Here is a 22,817-nt window from a genome sequence, read left to right as displayed (position 1 = left end):
GTACTTTTGGCATGACTTTAAGAGATGTCAAGCACCCTCAGATACAGCAGAAGCCAATGCTCTGTGTGCAGTGACTGAGTCATGAATGATCTGCCAAGCTGCACAAGCCGTGACATTCTTCTTTTGCAAGGCTATAAACCCATTCCAGGTAGTATGGGGAATGTTTCTGTGCCCCTGCAGGCCAAACCTACCACTGTTAGACACTAACTGAACAGCGTGTCATTCTCTCAGCAGCCTTTATTTATTTGTCTGAAGCTACAGGAATGCTTGACTGTAATGTAAAACATAAGCTCAATTCCTATGTGCAACATCAATATTCCAATACTTTTGGTCCATTGAAACATAAAACTCCATTTCCCCTTTCCCTTTGCAAATTTCCTTATGTTCAAATGTTGGGGGTGGATGGGTGTAATATGAAATTTGCCTTTGTTAGTTCATTAAAAAGCTGGGGTTTCAGCTCCAGCTGAAAGAGAGACTCCGCAATAAACTAAAAAGAAAGAAAACAAAAAAAACAAAAACAAAACAAAAACAAACAAACAAAAACCCCACAAAAAAACAACAAACAAAAAACCCCCACAAAAAATAAACAAAACAAAATAAAAACAAACAAAAAAAACAGAACCAAAACCAAACAAAAACCCAAGCAAACAAAAATCACCTCCTGTCCAGGGCAATTGAGCATTAGCTCAGCCCTTTGTGGGGTTTGATTGTCAGTCTCAAAGAGACAATCTCAAAGAGACAAACTGACTGGTAAATGCTTTTTGCTTTTCTATGGAAGCAGAAGAACCTGCTCTTCAGAGTAGCCTTTTTACCTTATTAGCCTTAAGAAAAACTTTTTCATGGCCTCCAGCAAGCCACCTGGATCTGCAGAGGACTACAGAAATTGCTCTCATCTTGCTTTCCCTTTTCTCAATTTACCTTTAGCTGAGCAACCTGGCAATGAGGTGTCGATAATTTCTGTGGTGCAGTGCACAGAAGTGGAGCCTGCTGACAGGTAGCTTTGTGGTAACATTCCAGTATGCCTAAGAGCATATTACACCCAATTTAAAACTAATTTAAGTATTGCCTACTGTCGCCCTGTTATTTTAAAACTTTTAAAGGAACTTTCTCTTTGTTATAAAATTGGGAGAGAAAGGGGTAGGGGAGAAAGAAAGTTATAGAGCAGTATCTCTGTGTTCTAGGTTAATCTCATACACAGTCTTTCAGCTTTTATTATTTTTAGATTTTGACTCCTGTTCTCTCAAGAGTGGGCATAGGCAAGCTAGCTGCACACACTGTGTTCCTCATGGCAGGTCTTCCTCTGTCTTGAGCACTCATATTCTCCTAGGAGTACTCAAAGACTGGTTTATTTTGCTCTTGATTGGTGTCTTTGGTTTGCTTTGTTTCCTTGGGGACATCCCTCTGCAGTAGGGTGCAGAATAATCTCTTTTCAGATTGTCTCTATGCATCCACACATCTCACAAGTGCATAGGATGCAGTTGTTAAAAAAAATCCTGCCCTTTCCAAGAGCTCCAGAAGATTTCTGAGGCACCAATTTAGCCAAAAAAAGAAAGTTCAAAGTGTAGGGCACAAAAAGCAGAATAGACCACAAAGAGAGCCAGGTTTGCACTTGTGTTGTACAAATCTGTGCACGGTCCCCACACACCTGTGTGTACACAGACATTTGGGTATGTAGGAGTCACATGTTATGGCAATGTCACAGAGGGACATAATGAATGGTATCATGGGCTGTAGAAAACACACTCCCACCCCCTCACCTGTGTTTATTCAATTTATTCTTTTCTCATTCTTCTAGATTTCAGGGACCTATTTAGACAAATAACTAGTTGATATGTCATTATATGTGTGTATTTGTAATTAGAAATACTCAATCCTATATTTTTTTTTTAATCAGACATCTCAACCTTATTTCATTATTTGATTTCACAGTGTGAATTCTTTCTGGCTGTTCACCTGTTCTGATACTAAATGGGCCAGTAAATTATAAGCTTCATCTCCTAAACCCTACAGTTAATCATCAGAGAGCTGAAGATGAGTTGTAAGCAAATTGGATTGAAAGAGGCTTTCTTGGCCCCTGTTTCCAATTCCAGGGTATGTTCAGGTGAGTGGAAAATGTTTGCTGCTAACCCCAGTGCAGAGCTTCCAGTTGGTTGCACAGGAGATCCACTTCCATACACTTGATGGTGTGGTCTGTGGGAGGAGGAAGAGAGCTCTGAGGAGCTCCTATTTGTTATGCTGTGGGCTCTGGGGCCTGGAGCCATGCAAAACAGCATTTGAAATGTCACTTTCTAGGTCATAAACTCAGTTCTAGGCTGCCTTTGAAGAGCAAGCTCACCTGCTTTGCACTGTGTTAAACAATGAAATGATCAAGGGCTGGCACTGCAGGGTCAGCCTTCTCCTCCAGTGAGTAAGTTCAGGTCTCCATGTGTGAGAATGTTTTTATCACAAGCTCCAGCTTTTTAACAGGTTATTAGCAAAGTGCCAGCAGGGGGTCTGAAAAATGAAAACTACTTTTTGATTTGTTCATTAAAATCAAATAATTATTTATAGTTTAACTGATCAAACTCTCTACTTAAAAAAAAAAAAAAAAAAAGTCCTCATTCTGTCTGCTTGATATTAAATGGTAAAGCAGCACAGGAGTGAAAATACCCTGGAGCCCTTTATCATCTTCATTATCTTCACTGGTGAAGTGAGTGAGTGAGTGGAGAGGTGTGAAATTCCAGCAGAGAGGAACATGCTGTTTTAAGAGGAAGTGCTGACATGCAGGCTACAATTAGACAAAAAATGACTGCTGACATTTAAAAATCATTACAGAGAGGAAATTGTGAGTGTAATTATGTCATCATTGACACTGTTCAAGTGTGCTGATGCATTTTTGCTGATCAAAATCAAGTGTTTATATTTGTAAATAGAATGCACTTAGCAACTCTATCAATGGAAATGTTCTAGCCAAGAACTACAGAAAGTGAAGCCAAGTTACTCTCACAAAACTTATTTTTTCCTTTTTATTGATTTTCAGTATTTTGATCTGAGAATAATTTCTTGGTAATAGAATTGTTTCTTGTTATTTAGTATTTTGGATAACTGATTGAGGCTTCTTTGTAGGGTTGTTTTGGTTTGGTGTGATTTTTTGCACAGAACAATAGGAATGGCCATTCTAGAGCAAGTCAAAAGTCCATTTTGCAAATATGTGTCCTGTATGACACAGTGGCTATCACTGGAGGCCTACAGAAGAATATAAGAGAACAGTAAATATTTAATTATATTAGCTATACCAGTCTCACAGTTTCCAAAATCTGCTGCTCAGGGATTTCAGAGACTACTCCAAAAATCAGAATAATGAAATCTCTCTGACTGGCTTTAGAAATAGTCTGATACTGGAGTCAGTGCAACGGGAGACATGATGTCAGCAGGAGGCAAAATATGTAAATGTTATCATTTACTTGGAGAAGAGGAGTTTGTTGACTGTGCAAATATTGGATTTTTTGCACTGCATTATTTAACACAGTGCTGCCTTGAGCCCTGTCACAAGTCCTTTACCTATGACATACGTCACTCAATGACAGGGAAAAGTGACCAATCTGTGATAGATACAAATGCTCAGTTCAGAATGGGCAAAATATGTGAAGGAGTATGTTTCTGGCTGATTCCAAAACTGGACATTTTTTTTAATCTTAGAGATTTTGAATATTATATACAAATACACTTTATAAATGTGCATGCAGAACTGCTTACAAAGGCTCTTGATGGAAGAAAAGGTCTTGGCTTCTAAATTGAAATATCCCCCCAAAAAATGTCTAAAAATGCCAGCTCTCCTGGGGATGGTATTTTGTTCACAGTATTCTAGAACATATTTATGGTGGAAATTATGGAAAAGACAAAAAGTGTGAACAAGATAAAAGATGCTTAATAAGGAGGTTCTCTACAGTATCAACATAGTTATTTTTGAAGGCTGTGGCAGAGACAAAAATATGAATATTGAATGTCACCTACTCAGGTTCAAATTAACTATTTCTCAGCCTGCATCTCCTGAGCTCCAAAACTCCCCTCAGTATGTCGTTGCTATTTTTATAAGAATTGCTTTGTCTGTGCCTTTTCTTTCTGTTTTTTAGGGGTTTTATTCAGTCCTCACTTTATTGACTTTGCCCTTTGGGAAAGGGCTTTTTTGCAATCCACCCATTAATTTTCTGGGTGTCCTCCTGCAGCCAGCTTTTCTTATTTTGACATTGGGTCCATCAGTTTCCATCAGTGTCCCTGTTGTCTGGATGTCAAAACATATATCCAGTCAAATTGTGTTAGCAGAATAATGTCAAGCAACTCTGTAGTCACCACATCAGCGAAAGAGCTGCTCTCATGATGTCATTTTATGATTGGATGAATACTTAATTCATTTTTAGAGTTATAAGGATTTCCCTGTCAAAACACAGAATCCTTTGTGCCATAGAAATGGTAGAAATCAGTAGTTAGGGAACAATCCACACTGGGTGTCTTGGGAGAGACCAGTCCCACAGGTATTTCAGATGACTGCTTATTGCAGCAGGGAATACTGAAGAACTCATCCAAGAGGGGGCCATAGAAATATGTCATAGGGCTTCATTAGAGCATAAAAATATGACAGAAAGGATAGTGTTATGTTACTGTGATTTCTATTATAACATTTATTTATAGGCTCCTTTCATCTTTTATCTCCCTTTTCACTAATTCAGACCTTTCTAGATTTATTTTTTCCTTTGGAATCAGTGTTTTCCATATGTTACCTTAGTGGAAAGCTTATTTAATTTTAGCAAGCTAAGGAAAATATATTCTCCCTGTTTTCTGCTTGTTTTTGAAAGACAGAAATTGAAACAATTCTTTCTCTGCACAGTAAACTGGAGCCACATACCTAATCTTTTTAAAAACATCTTTCCAGAATGGCTGAACTCTGAAGCTCAGCCATATCTAATAATTAGTGTTTTTAGTCTATCTCTAAGCATATTTTAAAAACATCACTTTGTCTGAAATTTTGATAAACACAAGATTGACAGAGCATTGTTGAGTATCAGGACTGTAAAGTAATTAGATCCCCACTCCTACCAAAGGAAGGCAAAGACAAATCAATACCAATGAACCATGCTGAGCTCACCCAAAAGTGAGGAATTCAGGACCAGTTCAAGATCTGACCCCATAAGCAGTAGTGGAAGGGTCTGCAAAGACCCTCTGGATCATCAGCAGTGAATCAAATTTGCATGTTGCCTTTGCTTTTAACTTAATGATGGTGAGGTTTTGTAGGAGATTTTATTTTATTTATTATTCTTAATTTTAGGTTTTTGTTAAGACCAGGATGAGTATTCCATAACATCCAGATAAAATGTATCCACCTGCACTTCTGAAGACCTAAGGTCTAACCAGAATCTTCCTTGAATTACCTCTTTGAACACCTAGAATCTTTCAGTCTCTGATGTTAGCCCCTACAAAAGCTCCTGGCCTCTGTAACAAAGCAGTCTGGGTTCCCTTTGCATCACCTGACAACCACAAGTGGTGTTGGGGTCAGAGTCTTGATGGGGGCTTTGCATGAGGCAGAAGGGAAAACAATCCTGCTTCCCAAATGAGACACTGCATCAGCACAGATATTAGAAAAAATATGGTAAGTAATAAAAGAAGGAAGTCCTTGGAGACTGGAGGGTGTCTCCTTATATTGTCTGCCTTGCACAATATTCTGTATAGTTTATGTTTTCATTGCAAAACAATTTGTCAGCATCTTATTTGCCAAGACATTGTCACTATAACATAATGCAAGTCATGAGCTGCTGTCTGACAGCCCAATCCCGTAAGCTGTGTCCTTTTATGCATTAAGGACTCCTTCAACAACAAAAATAAAAATATCTATTTTCCCAGCAGTTCCTCAGACTGCTCACACAGTGAGGTGTGACCTGCAAAAGTTCCATGACAAAGAGTAAATTGAAAGACACCTGCAGTGTTGTTTTCTTGCATTGAGTATTAGCAACAAAGCCAGTGCAAAGCAGTAACAATGCTCAGAAGAGTGATTCTAACTGAAGGACTTTGGGTACAGCAGTAGGAGAGACCATGGAGCAGTTACAATAATCACTGCCATCTCTCACCTGTTTTGATTACATGGAAGGATCTACCCTGTCACCTATCAGACAGGGATCAAATTCTAAGCCCTTTAATCTCTCTTGTGAGTAAGTATCTATCAAATCTGTCTTCTTTCATCAAAATATCAACGTAGGAGATCTACCAATACACTTAAATAAGACTGGAAAATCATTAAAACAATGGAGTTCTACTGCTTCATGCTATTGCTACATGTTCAGTAATAGTAACAGAAAAGGGTGTTGCCTGATTTTAATAAAACATATTCTAATAAGAATTATTGTTTGATCCATTCCATTTGGAAAGGCTTCAGCTGAGCCTCCAACTAAGTTACACTGTCATAAATGAGACTACAGCAGTCTCCAAATCTGTTCAATCTTAGAAAACCATGCATATAACATGCTCTTTCTACTATACAATGACTTAAATTAATATATGGCCAAAATGTAGATAAGAACATGCAGCAGGAAGTACAATGGCTACTGTGGGTAAAAGAAGAACAATTTAAAATGGAATAATATGGTTTATCGGCTAAAAATCTGCAATTTTTAAAAACTTCATTCTTTTCCCCTACAGTAAAGCACAACCAAAAAGAAGATCTGGAAATCTGAAAATATGGAAGCAGAATAACAGTCCATCAAACAACGGTAAGAAAGGAAAAATATATTATCCAAATTTCATTGTTGAAACATTTTTGATTCTGAAAATATTGGTAATTAGCACACTTAAGTTTTATTAATTAAACTTCAATTGTTATACATGTGAAATGAATTATGCAACCTGTAAATCTTAATTACATTGTTAATTGCAATAACATTATGATCATTTTGTGATGCCTTAAATCAGTCAAACATGTTTCTCAATTTTGGAGTTGCTCAGAGCTGATGTCATTTTGAATATAACACACTGCTTGTACATTTTAACAGAATTTATATCATTAATTATAATATTTTGATTAGAGTTTTAAACACTAGTATCCATAAACCAGAAAAACACAGCAGTGGATTTTTTTTCTGGATGCAATATGATTTTAACACTTCATGCAGCAAACACTTCTGGTTAAACAATTGGTATTAATTATGAAAACATGCATCATTCATGCACTGGGGGTTTATGTCCATCACAACAGGGAAGCAGCTTCAGATTGAGACACAGATGCAGTTGGCAGAAGCAGCACCTGTAGTGAAACAGCTCGGGAGACTCAGGTGTTGTCATGCCAGGGCATTCGTAAACCTGTTCACTGTGCTCAGATAATGTAAGTCAGGATTATTTAGAGACATTGAGACACTGCATCAATTTTATGTCAGATGAGTGTCTGGCTTCTCTTAGCATCAGTTCAACCTCAAGTAATTAATTTAATTATATCAAGTAATTCATGTAATTATAAGTAGCCTCAGCTACTTACAATTAAATGTTGAAAGCAGTCATTGACATGTCTGGTGAAAGCAGCCCTGCAAGAGGGACTGAAAAAGCCATTGTAGCCCATAACCAGGGTAAGGCTGCATCTAAAGTTCCAGGCTCCAGGTTGAGCACATGAATTCCAGAAAGTTTTAAATGACAGGACAGATTGCTATTAGATGGAGCTCTGAGAAGAACCCGAAATCTAGAAAACACAACTTAAAAGGCAGGATTGAATAATTAGATATAATTACTGTGAAGAAGAGATACCTGGGATAACAGTCTGCATACACAGAAAAGGCTGGTATAAAATGAAGGAATTAGCTTGGCAGAAAAGAAGTGAAAACAGCACAATTGGCAGCAAGAAAGAATTGTACTGGACATTATTAGGAAAAGCTTTGTAATGCTAAGAACCAGCCCAGGCACAGCTTGCTCTTTGCAAAGCTATGGAGATGCTCTCTCACCAGGGTTTTAAGAACAGACTGGACTAATGTCAATCAGAAATGAAGCAGATATGGCTGGGCCTATGCTGGGGCAGTCCTTAAATGACCTTTTACATCCTCAGCATGTTAAGTTTTCTAGAATGCAGGAAGTCTTCACAGTGCTGCTAATCCAGAAAATCTTGCAAGAACTGGCATTCTGTAATGCTCTGCACTATAGGAGGAGATGGTTTTCCTGTGGACAATCCACAGCTCCCTAAGGAGTCTGCTGAACTGTGGCACTTCCCTGGGCAGTGGCTGCTGCCATCAATCTCATACCTATGACCAGTATCCAGCTCTGGATTATATTATTAAATAAGGCTGTAGTACAAATCTTCCAAACACCTCAATCCTAGTCAGACCTTACCCTGAAGTGTGAGCCACAACTTACAAATACAAAATGTTATTTTTCTATCAGCTTTAGTGATATCCAATGAAGTTTGACTAGTTTTCCAACGACTGAGGCATGAAAAAGCCAGATTGTCCTCTCCTCACAGAAAGATAACTCATAAGTGACTCCACACAAAGGTGTGCAGTCTTAGAGGCAAAGCTGGTGTAGGTGGGTGACCTTCACCAGAGCCTGTTTGCTGCTGTGAAAGGGTGGGACACAGCAGATCCTTTGCAGCCCTGGTTCTGGTGAAAGATTTCATTGTGCTCTTCAAGCTTGCTACTCCACAAGGCAAAGTTCAGGTTGTGCTTCAGTGGGATCTGGGAAGCCAATTCATGCACTGTGCTTTGTGTCTATTTTAAGACCAGGCTCTTCCCTAGCCTGCCTTACAGTAGTGAGCCAAATTCCCTTCAAAGCTGCATTCAAATGTGCCTCTTGGGCTAAAGGGTCTAGTAAGCAAAATAAATCAAAAATTAAAAAAAAAAAAAGGCAAAGACAAATTAATAAGAAGGCTTCAAAATCAAAAATGTCTTTGTTTTGTTTTGGTTTTTTTCCATCTGCATTCAATTCAGTATTTCAGGAGACAGATTTAGGGCAGAAAGTTTACAGGTGGTGCAAACAATTCCCTGGCATCACTCTTTTTTCTTCTTTAAGAGAATGTCTAACTTCCTGCTCTGTAGAATAACTCCAGCGCTGATCACAGGAAAGATCCACCAACATATTCCTGTTGCTGGTTGGGTGATCTAGTGCTTTATTTCACTGCAGCTGAACATCTCTGTCTTCATCAGATGCTTCTCAGCAGTCTCTTTGTACATGAGTTTATAGAAAAGCTTTTCAAATCATTGAAAAGTAGAGCAAGTAGGAATATGCCATGAGTGTACTTGTAGGTAAAATTAAGAAATATTCTGGTTTGATTTCTAAAGGTTGGCTACAAGCCCTGCAGCTGAAGTTCTCTAAATATGCTTTCAAAATAAAAAATATTCACTAAATGCCTCTTGAAAGAGTAAATAGTCAAAGCAGCTTTGAGCTTCATTTGGTGCTTCACTTGCAAATGGTTATGTGACCCAGCCTCACACCTCAGCTCTAACTCTGCAACAGATCACCTCAGCATAGTGTTACAGGCTTTAACCTTGCCCTGCCATTCATTCTTAATGTGGTCACGGCTTGATTTCTTATGGCATGCTAGGACTCCTGGCCAAATTTCATTGCTATCAGGGAAAAAAGTCACACTGACAAACTGAACATTTCCAGTGCAATTACAGGAATACAGAGTGACTTTTCACTCCAGAAACACGTATATACACACACACATACATGTGTATATAGACAGACACACTCATATGTGTGTCTAATATCTTGCCTTTATGGTGCATTTAAAAGTTGCTCTTCTGAGAGAAAAGCAGCCATTCCCCTTGTCAGAGAGCTGCAACTCTGCCAGTCAGTTCAGTCTGAGAATGCCAAGTGAGCCATTTGAGACGTGTGATCTTTCAGCTGCACAGCATCCCATTCATCAAACACTTCAGCAATGTCATATGTAAAGCTGGAAAAAACAGAAGCTGCAGATGCAAGAAAAATTAATTAGCAGGAACACCCATATAAGAAAAAAGGCCTGCACAGAATCACCACATTGCCATTCTGAGTTTCCTAAAGCTACCTCCTCCCTTCTTTTGGGTGATCTTGGAACACATTCTGTAATTAGGATGAGAGGATAGAAGTGTTCTAATCCCCTAATTAGGCACTGATAATTTAATAGAACACTGCAGAATTTAATGTCACTAGGTAGCACTAAGCACAAAGTTGGCATTATATCCTTTTCTCCACTCCCCTGCCCCACCAAAAATTTCAGATATGGCAAGCCTCAATGTTAGGAAAGAGGCTGTTATAGTTTGCAAATAGTTTCCATCTGGAAGAAGGCGCACCCAACAGAATTCAAACAATGCACACTGCAATCTCAGTTACAGTGGCATAAATTAGGATCAATTCCACTGAGGTCAGAACAGTTATATCTGGGAGACACGTGAGGATTGAGGCTAACTAACTGCAGGAGAGTCAGTTCTCATCTCCTCTCCATAAGTCAGGCTGGCCCTAGTTTCCAGTTGGACTCTGTCCACATAGTGGGCCAAACCTGGCTTTAAATGTCAAGAGAATAAATGTGGAGATACTGATTTTACTGGAGCTATTCCCAATTACAGTAGTACAAAGTTTGACCCAGAGACTATTTTTATAGATCCAGGCACTGAGCAGTGGCCAGCAGTTGACATCCCATCATACTCTGGCCTTGCTGGACTGGAACATTCAGAGTACAAAGGCATTTCTGTGTGATCTGGAATACCACGTTTCAGACCCATGTTTGATCACAATTATTTCTCACTTGGACAAAGGCAGCAATTCCCAAAATAAAGTGCACATGTGGAGCACACTTATCTACCTAGTTCCTCTCCTCCCCCAGGAATATTTTTCGACTTGTTAACTACTGGAACCTGATCCTCATGTAATACAGGAAATGTGTAAGGGTGATACCAACGACCTTAGCAAAGTGCAAGCTGTGAATAGCCCTGCTGAAGCTGAGCAGCCAGAAAAGAAAAAAATGTTGGCATGCCAGCTGTTGACTGCTACTGCAGGTGAATGGCTTTTAGAAACATTTAAACCAGTTGGAGTATAAACAGGCCAATCCTTACTAACGTTACAAAGGTGAGAAAGAAGGTAATAAAGCCTAAGAAGTGCAGTGACCACATATAGTGACATGAACAGCAAAGAGCCTTCCTTGGATGGGAGGAAGGTAGAGTTTAGCAAGAGGCTACAGAAACACTGGTGTGAGCTGTAAGGGTGATGGTATGGGTACTCCAGGAGGAGTACTCTCCTGGGTGGAGAGGAGGAAGAACACCAGCTCAGGGCCTGAGGTCTGTCTTGCCACCTCTTCTCCCAGAGGGGTAAATGTGGCTCTGCACAGCTGAGTGCCCCTTAGGGCAGCAATTATAAGGGGAGTGAGAAAGGTACTTGTATATGAACAAGGCCCAATTAAGAATTCTTTCCCATTATTTAAGGTTAAACTGATGCAGAGTTTAATGAACCACTGCTGTCTGACAAATAATAAATACACCCCACAAATGAATTTCAGGGTTAGTGAGACTCTTCATGAATTTGAATGGAATTTAGCAAATAGTCCCAGATGAAACAATGCAGAAAAAAATCTAAAATGTCAAAGCGCTTCATTTTAATACTTTCAAAATGGAGCGGTTCATTTTAGAACTGCCAAAACACTTTCAAAAACTTTCAAAACAAGCTTTTAATCTGTCCATTTTTAAATTGCTCTAAATTTTAAAAAGAGAAAGAAAAAGCTTTTAAACATATGAAACAGCCCAAAACCAAAAGTTAAGCCATTCTTTTGAAGTAAAACTAAATATTTTGGATTGAAAAAAAATACTTTTCTTGATTATTTTTTTATTTTGCCAACTATATTTCAAAACTCAGTTTGACCAAAATTAAAATGCAATTCTGAAAAAAAAATAGTTGTTAGAACCATTAACAAATATCTATAGACTCAGAGAGTGGTTTAGGCTGGAAGGGACCTTTAAGAGCCATTTATTCCAACCCCTCTGCAATACACAGAGACCTCTCCAACAAACCAGGCTGCTCAGAGCCCCATCCAAGCTGACCTTGAGTGTTTCCAGGGATGGGGCACCTCTCTGGGCAACCTGTGCCAGTGTTTTACCACCTTTGTTGTAAAAACTTCTTTCTAATCTAAATTCAAGCATTACCAAGCTTCTGTTCTTGGTAACCTACTGCCCAATTAAAGTCTCTGAGTTTAATGGAGCAGAGTGAGGCCCATTACTTTCCAAAAACTATTTGAGCTTATTGATCTGTTTTTAATTGGAAAATCTGAAAATATTTGGTTTTATAACAGTAAAATAACAAAGGTTCCATCTGAAAACTCACAGTAAAAAAAAAATTAAGCATGCAAATGGTAAGTTGAAGATATGGTACTTGGTACTTGAAGATATGACTGCTCTCTGGAGTGCTGTATCAGAATCTGTGTCTGCTTAACCTGATCCTGGAGCTTTTTCCCAGCCCAAGGTCCTTGAGCATCCCCACTGCCCTGGCTTGCTAGGCAAATCCTAGTCTTGCAGGAGTGGAGTGGGATATCAGCTCACACCCCAATTCTGTTCCACAGCAGCACTGCTGTCATGTGTGCTCCTGTCCCACTCAAGCTCAGACACACAAGACACTCAAAATGTGGCACTTTTGAGCCCCTCACAGAGAGCATGGGAATGAAGCACCAAACTCCCATCCTCCTGAGAGGATCCATACTTTCAGCCAGAAATACTTGGCTTGCAGGTGTTTGGCTGTCTGATGAATAGCTCTAATTTTCTACAGAAAGCAGATACTTTTTTTGTGGAAAAAATATGCTCACAAACTTTTCCTTTAAGGAACAGATGGAGATGGAAAAATTTTAACCTATAAGATATAGCAACATGTGTGGGCTCCACACAGCCCTCAATCTTTTCTGCATGTCCACTGACTTGCCTTGCTATAGGAAATTGCACTAAGGGTGATTGGCTTCAAGCCCAAAACACTGTCCAGTTTCTCAAGCTCTATCAATGGATCTATCAATGATGTTTCCATGTGTGGACCTTGACTTTTCTCAAATAAAAGAGAATGTTCTACCTCCTGTTAGAGGTAGAACAACATGCTACTGGATATTATGATCACATTCCTATGCTGGCCAAAGGGAAGAAAAGGGTGTTTGCAAGGCCCTGTAGGCACAAAGAACCCAGAACAGTTCCCCAGGAAAGGGGAGTCAGGTTTTGTAGCTATCTCAGAGGTATGAAATATTTTATTACCAACACACATATGCAGACATTCTAGACTTTATTTGCTTCCAAAATAAAAAGATATATTATTGCAATAGCAAAAGAAATTCATCTGTGTTTGAGGTTTGTTATGATTTGAGCAAAAGGAAGGAAATCCAGGGTCAGAGATCACTCCCTCCCTACTGTCTATCACAACAGGTTACCATCCTTAATTTTAGCCAACTTTGTCATATTGGAGGCTTGATCCTTAACTTTGAAGATTTCCCCCTTTCTGGAATTAAGCCAAAACCACAAAATATTTGAAAACACAGGGCTTGATGGAATTGAATATAATTTTTCTCTGTGAAAGTAAAACCAAACTGAAAGTGTTTGCCCTTTCAAAAGATGCCTTTAAAATTGACATATTTCCTTCATATTTATATTGGCTCTGGTTATTTGATAATAACTGTAGGAAATGTATTGCAAAATATTATTTTTAAAAGACAAATAAGGAAACTTTAATTTTTAATTTTTTTTAAATATATCCTGCATTATTTTATAAATGCTTTCCAGATTTGGCTTGACACTGGATTTCAGGATTATCTGAAAGTTAATTCAATGATACTTGACTTTGGCCCTCCTTTTTAGCATTTTGAGGTACCATTGCTAATTGATTTTAGTGTTCTCTTCAGGAATATTTGATACAAAATCATAAGTTTGAAGATCAAAATCAAAAATACATATATATACAAATGTACAATATGCATATATATACTTATACATACATATACATACTTATACATACCTGTGCATACATATGGACACATATATATGTAGCCCACAGAAATTTCTCATAAAAATGCAATGTGTTCCAGCCAGCCAGCCAGCTACAATAAACACATCATTCATTACTTTAAAATTCTATTGACTTTAGCGATAACTTCTCCTGAATAATGAATGTACATTCTAGACACAGTAAAACTTAAGGAGTTTAACAAAATATTTTATAGAGCTATGCTGAAAATAAAGAGAATTTCACATAGGGAGGTTTCAGTGGCTGATATGGAGGGAGGAAATTTTCATATCAATAAATATGGTGGCATCTGCCAGGTAAAATGTTGTAATAATCCTCGGGGTGTCCTCTTCATGTCCTCTTCCCAACTTCTGACCTTGCCTTGCTTTGACCTCAGGTGGGAATTGTGCTCCTAAGGGTGAGCCAGACTTCTCACCCAGACCTCACCCTGTCCACAGTGCTTCTCTAATGTGGGCTAGCAGCAGTCCATGGTAATGATTTATTATAAACTAGGTGCAATCGAAGTTCTCTTGTCCTTTGGGAAATATTTGTAGATAGAGATTATGTAGCATCTGTAGTGTCCAAGTATCCATATGCAGGATAAATTAGTTGAAAAATTATTCCCTGACTCTGCATTTACACTGGAGTCTTCTTGGCAGAAAAGATTGTTTACTTATTTGTAGCAGTATAGCAAGACCTTTCCCCTATTGTTTGCAAGCTTTAGCCAGCAGATGAGAAATGTAAGCGACTTCAGATGAATATTTGTACCAAGCTCATTTATGTCTGAATTAAATTTCAGCTTCCAAAATGAATGTCAGAATTAGCTTGTTTGTACCGTGCTTCACTGGCACTGCTATATTGACGTTTATGGTGTCATTTTGACATACAGAGCTCTCCTCTGGTGTCACCAGACAAGTTACTGGCTGGAAGATTATGAATCACATGGACGCGTAGTGAGATTCAGGTGGAACTCCAGAAAATCAGCTCCAAACAATTTCTATGGATTAGCTTCTTCAGATAATGGGCAGTGATGCTCCGTTATAGCAGAGGCAAAAATGTTTCTGGGAAAAAAAATTAAATGACATGAGTTGTCTTTTTTCTGCATGGACAGATGTATAAAGTCTTTTTGCATTGTTTTTTAAGAAGAGCTCTGGGCTGGTCTGTTATTTGTGAAAATGGCTCCATGTTTTTTTCCTCATAGCTTTTGTGTGTGAGAACCTAGGACTACCACCATTATATTTTTCACCCTTTAGTGAAGAAGTATGTCCCTACCGGAGGAGAATTCTGGAGTAAATAGAACAAAAATAAGCAAAACATTTGCAGGTAATAAGTTTGGCTCTGTTTTTTAAAAACTTTGGGTCAGAAACATTGTGGTCAGATTTATTGCAATCCATCTCCAGTAAAATAATGAAAAAATACTCAATTAAAATTGCCAGAATTCAAACGAAATGTTATTCATAAAAAATGGTTCAGTTAGCTGAATCCATGGTTTGACAGTGACAGCTATAATAGAAATCGGCCATGCTATGATTTTTTTTTTTTTCCTTTCAGAGAATTCACAATGTGTTTTTAATTAGAGGGAATCCAGTTTTCAAAAACCATGGCAGGTTTCTGTGCAACCAGTCTGCCACTACCTGGTCCAGTAATGCCAGCATGATTTAAAAATTCAGGGTGGCAGTGTGACCCAGGGCTTCAAACCCCAAGCCAGGCATAGTTTCTTCTCCAATATTTCAGGTTTTCCAGGGGAAAAGATATATTCAAATTAAAAATAGTTGACTAGACTGTAAATGAGAAAGTCTAAATAATGCCTAACCACTACAACCACTGAAAGTTGCCAGGCTCAGAGCTGAAGTGCATGTCTTTTATGCATAAATTGTACATTTTTTCCCCTCAAAACTGAAAGAGTGCAGGGATTCTATATTTTCTCATAATTTTTTCCTAGATAAACAGGATTTCCAAGGGTTTGGCTTCAATTCTAAGTAGACAAAAGGAAGTGAGAAGCGTTTTCTAACCAAACTGCACAGTGGTAGTGTGAGGTACATGGTAAAGTTAAGCAATTGAGTCAATTTCTTGGCTGCAGATTCTCATCTGAGGGCGACTTACCTTATTTTGATGTTTCTGAAGCCAGCAGGACTGTTTCCTAAGGCAATGAATGGAGTAAGGCCTTGTTCATGAGAGATTCACAGAATGCAGAGGTTTGTCTGACAACAGAAATAACAGCTGAAAAAATTATTTACATTTAAACAAACAGTATTTCAAGAAATGCTGAGAGATTTGCACCATAATACATAATTTACAATAGGTAAAAACAAAGAAGGCTTGATTCTAAATTTTAATCTGTTTTACTCTTGCTTACAGTTTAAACTCTTCTGTTCCACAACCACAAGTCCTCAATATCTATGTTTTTACAAAAGGAAGCATTAGACTTTAGACAGGTGTTGGACTCTGGGTTGATGATTCTCAAGCAAAGAAAATTCCAAACTCAAATAAGGGTTTATATATATTTTTTTAGAAAGTGCAGAAATAACATTTCTAATTTCTCATAAAGTGAGAATTTATATCCTATGGTCCTACATAATGTCAGTGACTGCAGTACTGTTAGGCTATGACAAAGTTTGTCCCATGGATAATGTTATTTAATTACATATGTATAGACATACATACACACAAAGCAACAAAACTGTATTCAACAGATAACTTCAATAATGGAAGAATTAGATAATATAATTGAGATCTTCTACATAGGAGTAATCCCATTTACGTCAATGGAATAATTTGCTATGACAAGGGTTTAGAGGGTCAGATGTGTATAACAACCATCTGTGCTCCTTAGGTTTTATCCTCAGATAACATTATTCTCCAGCAACAGAAAGAAAATGCCAGGCTGACAGGTAACCTAACCTATTTCCAAGCTGCATGCCAGGCCTCTGAGTGCTTGGGTGTGACATTTGACTGCAGTTGCTTTCACACTTTGATTTATTCTGTGCTCTCACCATTGCCCTGTCCCCCTGTGCAAATTCCTGCAGACATTAGCATGGACACTGTCACCCTGCTTGTCCTCTTGTCACAGCTGAGCTCTGAGCTGTTCAGCCAACACCCTGAGACTGACCCCAGCCGAGGTGGGGGCACTGCATGGTGCCCTGTGCAAGGCAAACATGGACTGAGACCCTCAGAGCTGTGGCAGCTACTGCAGCAGGCACCACAAACCACTAACTGTTACTGGGGAGACACTTCTGTATTAAGGCACCAAATGTTGAGCCTTCTGTAAATGTTTTAAAGTTATGCAAAATAACCTTCACTACAGTATAATATTGCTGCTATTATTATACTTCAGAATTTAATCAATTTTACATATTTTCCCTAACAAATGTTCAAAGGAAGACTAGGACCAGACTGCAGGAATTGGCATTACCCACCACCATAAATTAACAGTGTCTTTTTTAGGCAATATTCTGTCTGTAAAACAGCAGTTTCAATGTAAAAATGTATAAATTAATTCTCATAAAAGTATTGCAAAATCATGATCTAGTTAAGGGCTTCTGTAAGACAGTATGTATCAAGCTTTTAGTTTTATTTTTAAATAGTTTAACTTGCAAATCAGAGAGGTGTTTTCTTAAAACCAAAAAGAAAACTTGTCCCGTTTGCAATGAGCAGCACCAAGAGAAGGTAAGAAAGCTTATCAGCAATATTTACAAAAACTGATTTAGGGTCAGCATCAGAAACTCTGGATCATTAAATGTCTTTGCCAAAGGCAGGTTTCCCCAAGAACACGAGAAGATTCAATTTCAAGAAAAGGACCAAAGAGAGTAGAAAGAAATGAGATGTCAGTGGATGAAGAAGGGCTTTAGGCACATCAGTATTTTTTCTGAGAGGCTTCTCAGATGTGAACTTTCCCATGGAGTAACACATCTGCTGCAATGGGAGAGGATTTCAGAATGATTGGCAGATTCTTCTCAGTCAGAGCAAGAACATCCTCACCAGCTGAGTGCCCAGAGCACCTCGTAACTGGCAGTCCTGGATTGAGAGCCAAGCTCTCTGCCTGCCAGGGCATCTTACCCTGCTCTGAATAGCAAGCCATTCCCTGAACCAGACAAAGGAATACTGCAAACCTATTTGCTAGGGGCTAAGGCACTCTCTAGCATCTAGGAAATTGTGATTCAAGTCCCTGTTTCAGAGTGGAGTAGAGAATGTGTAGGGCAGAAAAAATGAGAGTGAAGTAAAGGAGTGAGGAGCCAACTCCAGCCACTCAGGAGCTTCAGACTCAAGTCAGGGCACCTAGAAATGAGAGCTGAGGGTCAGCTTTGAAGCCTGATCCAAAGAGACCACATGATAAAAAAAAAAAAAAAAAAAAAAAAAAAAAAAAAAAAAAAAAAAAAGTACAGTGTTACCTGTTTTGTACTGTGAATCCTCAGCAGTGTCATCCTGACATGAATCCTCATCTCTTGCAGGAGGATTCCTGCTGCTTCCCAGTAGTGCTGCTTCCTAAAGTGACTTAAAGGAAAAGATTCATCAAGGAGAAGAAGCAACCAAGGTGAGTCTAGAGGAAGACATCTTCATCACCTAGTAAAATCTGTTCAGTCAACTCCAGCTAATGTGCCTCCCAAGCTGTAAAACGAAAATGGATTATGTGTAGTAGTACTATAAGACCAGCATGATACTCCAAGTAGTTTCCAATTAGCATAAATATAAGGTTATCATAAAAAAAATGTTGCTGTAAATCTTCAAAATTTAGCATTTTAACATTCTTCCTAATGCTTCCTATGAATAAAGTGATGAAGAACAGGACCTACTGTTGGGGGGAGATAACTCCCATGCTGTGCATGCACACTGCAACTAAGTTTTCACTGTCAAATCTCTATGGTGCACAAGAAGGAAATAAACCACCAGGAAATATCAACACTGACTTTCAGAGGAAGAAATGCAGCATGAAGCCATGCAGTTTTGCTGGAATTGGATAAGCTGGACCCAGAGTTGTGTGAAGCTCAGAACTTTAGTTTACTTTTGCTTCAGCAAAATGTGCCAGGAGGCTGGTTTGCTTTGCTTGATTTCCCAACAATGACTTTTAAATTTTTGTGTGCTGGAAAATCAGAGCTAGTGCTAAACCTAGGCAAAATTTTCCATGTTCTCTCTTCCCTTGCATGTTATCAGCTCAGAGTTAATATGCTGTCTCTGATAACATGGGGGAATAGTAGTACCATGTATGTTCAGAATCATCACACAAAATGTTTCAAGAGCAAACAGAAGAAAGCACCTGGTGTTGGCTTGATATGACCCATTGCCACAGTCCTTCCAAGGTCACTTACTATCTCTAGAAAGAGAATATAAGGGTTTTTTGGGGTCAAGGACATGTATGGCTGGTGTGATCTTGAAAGCTGCAGATCCATGCCTGCCAGCCATCAGCTTTGTTTTGTAAATACATTCCTTCCCTCTATGAAACAGCAAGCCCCCATTTTTGTTTCAGGTTGGGCGGGATAGAATCACCTGGACACAGGGCTGTGCCAGGGTAACAGAAGGTGCAATACTGTGTGCTTAGTGAAATTGGTTTTTGCATGGAAAATCATGTAATCATTTAAACCAGATTTATGCTGGTTCACACTGAGCTAGACCAGGTGAGATTATCATTAGTGCCAAGTCACACCACTGCAGTGCTGTAACAGAGTTCTTTCAAGTTAACTCCCCACGGTTTCTGTGGGTAGAGAATTATCTCAGAAATTTCTAGTCTGGCTCTCCTGGCCAAAACTATGATTAGGGGCTGTCACAAGTGAGACAGAGTGGCTGGTGAAACACAGTGTTCTGACAGGGACAGCACTCCATGTTCAGGGATTAGCACAGTATAGCCTGAAGTGTAGGCTTTGGTTTCCCAGCAGAGACTTTTGATCCACCCCTTCTTCATGTGCCACACTCACAGCCCTGTATGACCAAGAAGGTGATTTTGGAAGAACATTCTGTGTCCCAGTGATTGCCTGTGCACAAGAACTGTGTTTACCAGCCTTTCACAGCAGCTTCAGTAATTAATGGCATTTCAAATTTTCATGCTACTTTTTGAAAAATGGCTATATCATGCATTTGGCTTGTGTAAAAAGTACTGTTCAGTCAGACATCTAACCACAGAAAAGAACATTTTTTAAAGAGTGTTTATATTTTGTAAGGATTAAAGAAACTATATGACATTTTCCTGGATCTATAAACAACACAAAGTAGAATGAAGTATTGGGCCAATAACAATGTCAAAATCTTGTAGAAAAATGAACATGAAAGCTCAACAAATAATTCATAATTCAACTGTTCTGGCTTTATGATATATCATTTATGCAAGAGAGAATAGTTGTTATTATTAAACGCTTTTTCTGAAAATTAAAATCCAAAAGATGTTCACAGGTAAGCAAATTTTTCTACATCTCTGCTGTCAGAATTGAATCCACTGATTATATTAAATGCATTTTCCTGGCTACTTTCCCAGTGTGGAGAACAATTCAAATCATGTTTCTTTGAACATTTAGCAGCTGGCAATTGCTGGCTGCAGAGTACCTGCCAAGAAGACACTGTGCTTACAAACAAAATCATACCCCTACTTACATGTACACACAGAACAGGTCGTGTTTATCCCTGCATTAATACCAACTTTCACAGTGCTGGAATGAAGCACCTTCACTAGGCAATTGCTTCAGCAATAAATTTGCCTCTATTATTGACTTTGCAGGATACATTTCTTGGAGAATGGGCAGTAGCTGCCAGTATCTTTGTCTGCTGTGAGTACAGCAATAAAAAGAATTGATCAGATGGGTATTGAAAATGCAGTTCAAATGTAGAATAAGTTTCTACCTTGACCGTTCAAGCAATATAGACAGGATAGATGCATTCTGTTTGTCTGATCACCCTCAGGATATGGATCTCCTACTGGCATTCTTCTGGTGGGAGCAAGAAGTAATTACAATTGCATTTGTTCTGCAGCAGCATTTTCTTTCCTTATTGCTCCTTTTTACCCCACACTGAGAATGGAGATTGCAAGATCTCACAGCAAAGCAATGCTGTGGCACAGTAGGCATTAAAAGGCCATAAAAGTATACAAGGAATTATCATTTAACGCAGGGAATACAAAACTGAAGCAGCTAGGAGTCGGAGGATGCCTAAGCATGGAAAAAGGTTATAACATGGAGAAATCTAAAACTTATCCCTTGAGCTTAACTACCTTTTGGAGACAGTACCAAGTCCCTCCTTTCATGGGGGCCACACTGGTAGAGGGATCTTCCTGACAATATTAACACCCCAGCTTTTTGGTGGAGGCAGCCTAGTCCAGAGACACATCTAACCAAATTATTTCTTAGAGTTCAAGACATTCTCACTTTGGAGTATTCAGGATCCTGGATCAAGGCTAAATTGTGGTGGGAAATGCGGCCTGCTCCAGCAGTGGTGGTGGAAGTCACTGCACCCGAGTACCTGCCTCTCCTGGCTGATTGCTGCAGGCACGCCAGGGGAAGTGCATTTGACTGTCAGGCTTTGCTCTGCCCTTAGAAAATGCAGTTTGCAGCGTGCACGGTGCTGCAGTGCCCTGCTCTGGCACAGGTGGAGGGGCTCTGCCCTGCCTGACCCAGAGCAGCAGGGCTGGCTCCCCCAGCCAGCTGTGGCACTGGGCATCGTGGGGACCGAAACATCAGCAAAGTCCTCGGTCTCCTTGGTACCCTCCCCACCTTGACATGCCAGGGAAGCTGTGATTTGGACATGGGTTGGTACCTAAAACTGCAACAAATTGCTGCCAATAATAATTAAAAAAGGAGTTAGTTAAATGCATGGTATGAATGGGAAATAAGATTAGAGATGACACTTAGACCAGGAGGCCTTTTTCAGGCTGTGGAAAAAAATAGACCACAGTTATTTTTCCCACAGCCTGGAGAAGGCCTCATGTCCTAAATGTCATCTCTAATCTTGCTTTCTATTTCTAGTGTATTCCACTGCTCTGCTAGTACTGCCATAGTTAAAGTGGTGTCAGTGTTTCCATTGTAAACCCCTATTTTCAGAGGTTTGTAACTCAACCATAAAAAGTTTGCTCTGGGCTGAAACTTAGAAAACAAGTTCTAGAACTGAAACATATTTCATTTTTTTTTCTTCCTATTATAAAAAAAATCATATTTTAAACACAAAATTTTGTAAGCCATTAGACTATAAGAGAAAAACACAATTTGTGAAGTTTGAAATTACTCCAAAAGTAATAACAGCTTTTTAAGGTAATTGTGAACTTCTTTTTTGATTCCCAATACAGATATATTACAGGGGCTTTTTTCTGTTTTTAAGAATGAATAGCCATACAATCAGGTCAAATAATTGGAGTTTTAAAACTTTGAGTAAATATTTATAGGACTGGATCAATAATCTGCATTTTGTAAAGGCTCCTAAGTACATATTTATATAATAAAATGTAGCAACAATGCATCACAATCAAGTCAATAATGTGCTTTTAGAAAACTTCATAAATGTAGTTACAGAGGCCAATAGTCTGCAGGGGATTTTTTCACATGAAAAGGGCCTGGCCCTCTATTTAGCTAAGAAAACCTTATTCATGCAGAAATAATCAGATGGGGTTCATCCATCTCTCCCTTTTCCATGTGCTGCTGCAGTAACAGAGCTGGATATCCAGTTTGGGTAAGGCAGGAGCAATGCCACATACGGCTGCTGAGGTTTGCAGAGCACCCAGGAGGCTGTGCAAGAATTATCTGAAGTGAGACAAGGGCGTTCTGGCAAGGATTTTGGTAACATCATTGAATTCTGGTTACTGGAAAACAACAGCTAGGAAAACCTGCCAGATGACTGAGGAGCTGACAAATACAGGAATGTCCCATGATCTGGAATATGAGAAATACTGAAACAAATAATAGAAATATATA

The 22,817-nt window shown here is 38.9% G+C and overlaps 1 long non-coding RNA gene across 1 annotated transcript in view; it reads left to right on the top strand.

The window, feature by feature from the left end:
• Positions 1 to 18,470, top strand: part of LOC128812288 (uncharacterized) — a 111,220-nt gene extending 92,750 nt beyond the window's left edge. The window contains exons 7-8 of the long non-coding RNA XR_008438678.1: positions 6,667 to 6,737; positions 18,387 to 18,470. This is a non-coding gene — a long non-coding RNA (uncharacterized LOC128812288). The remainder of the gene's footprint in view (positions 1 to 6,666; positions 6,738 to 18,386) is intronic.
• Positions 18,471 to 22,817: the final 4,347 nt, after the last annotated feature.

The sequence above is a fragment of the Vidua macroura genome, chromosome 10 (genome assembly GCF_024509145.1).
Source record: "Vidua macroura isolate BioBank_ID:100142 chromosome 10, ASM2450914v1, whole genome shotgun sequence".
Taxonomy (NCBI): Eukaryota; Metazoa; Chordata; class Aves; order Passeriformes; family Viduidae; genus Vidua; species Vidua macroura.
This window is presented reverse-complemented; position numbering and strand designations above follow the sequence as displayed.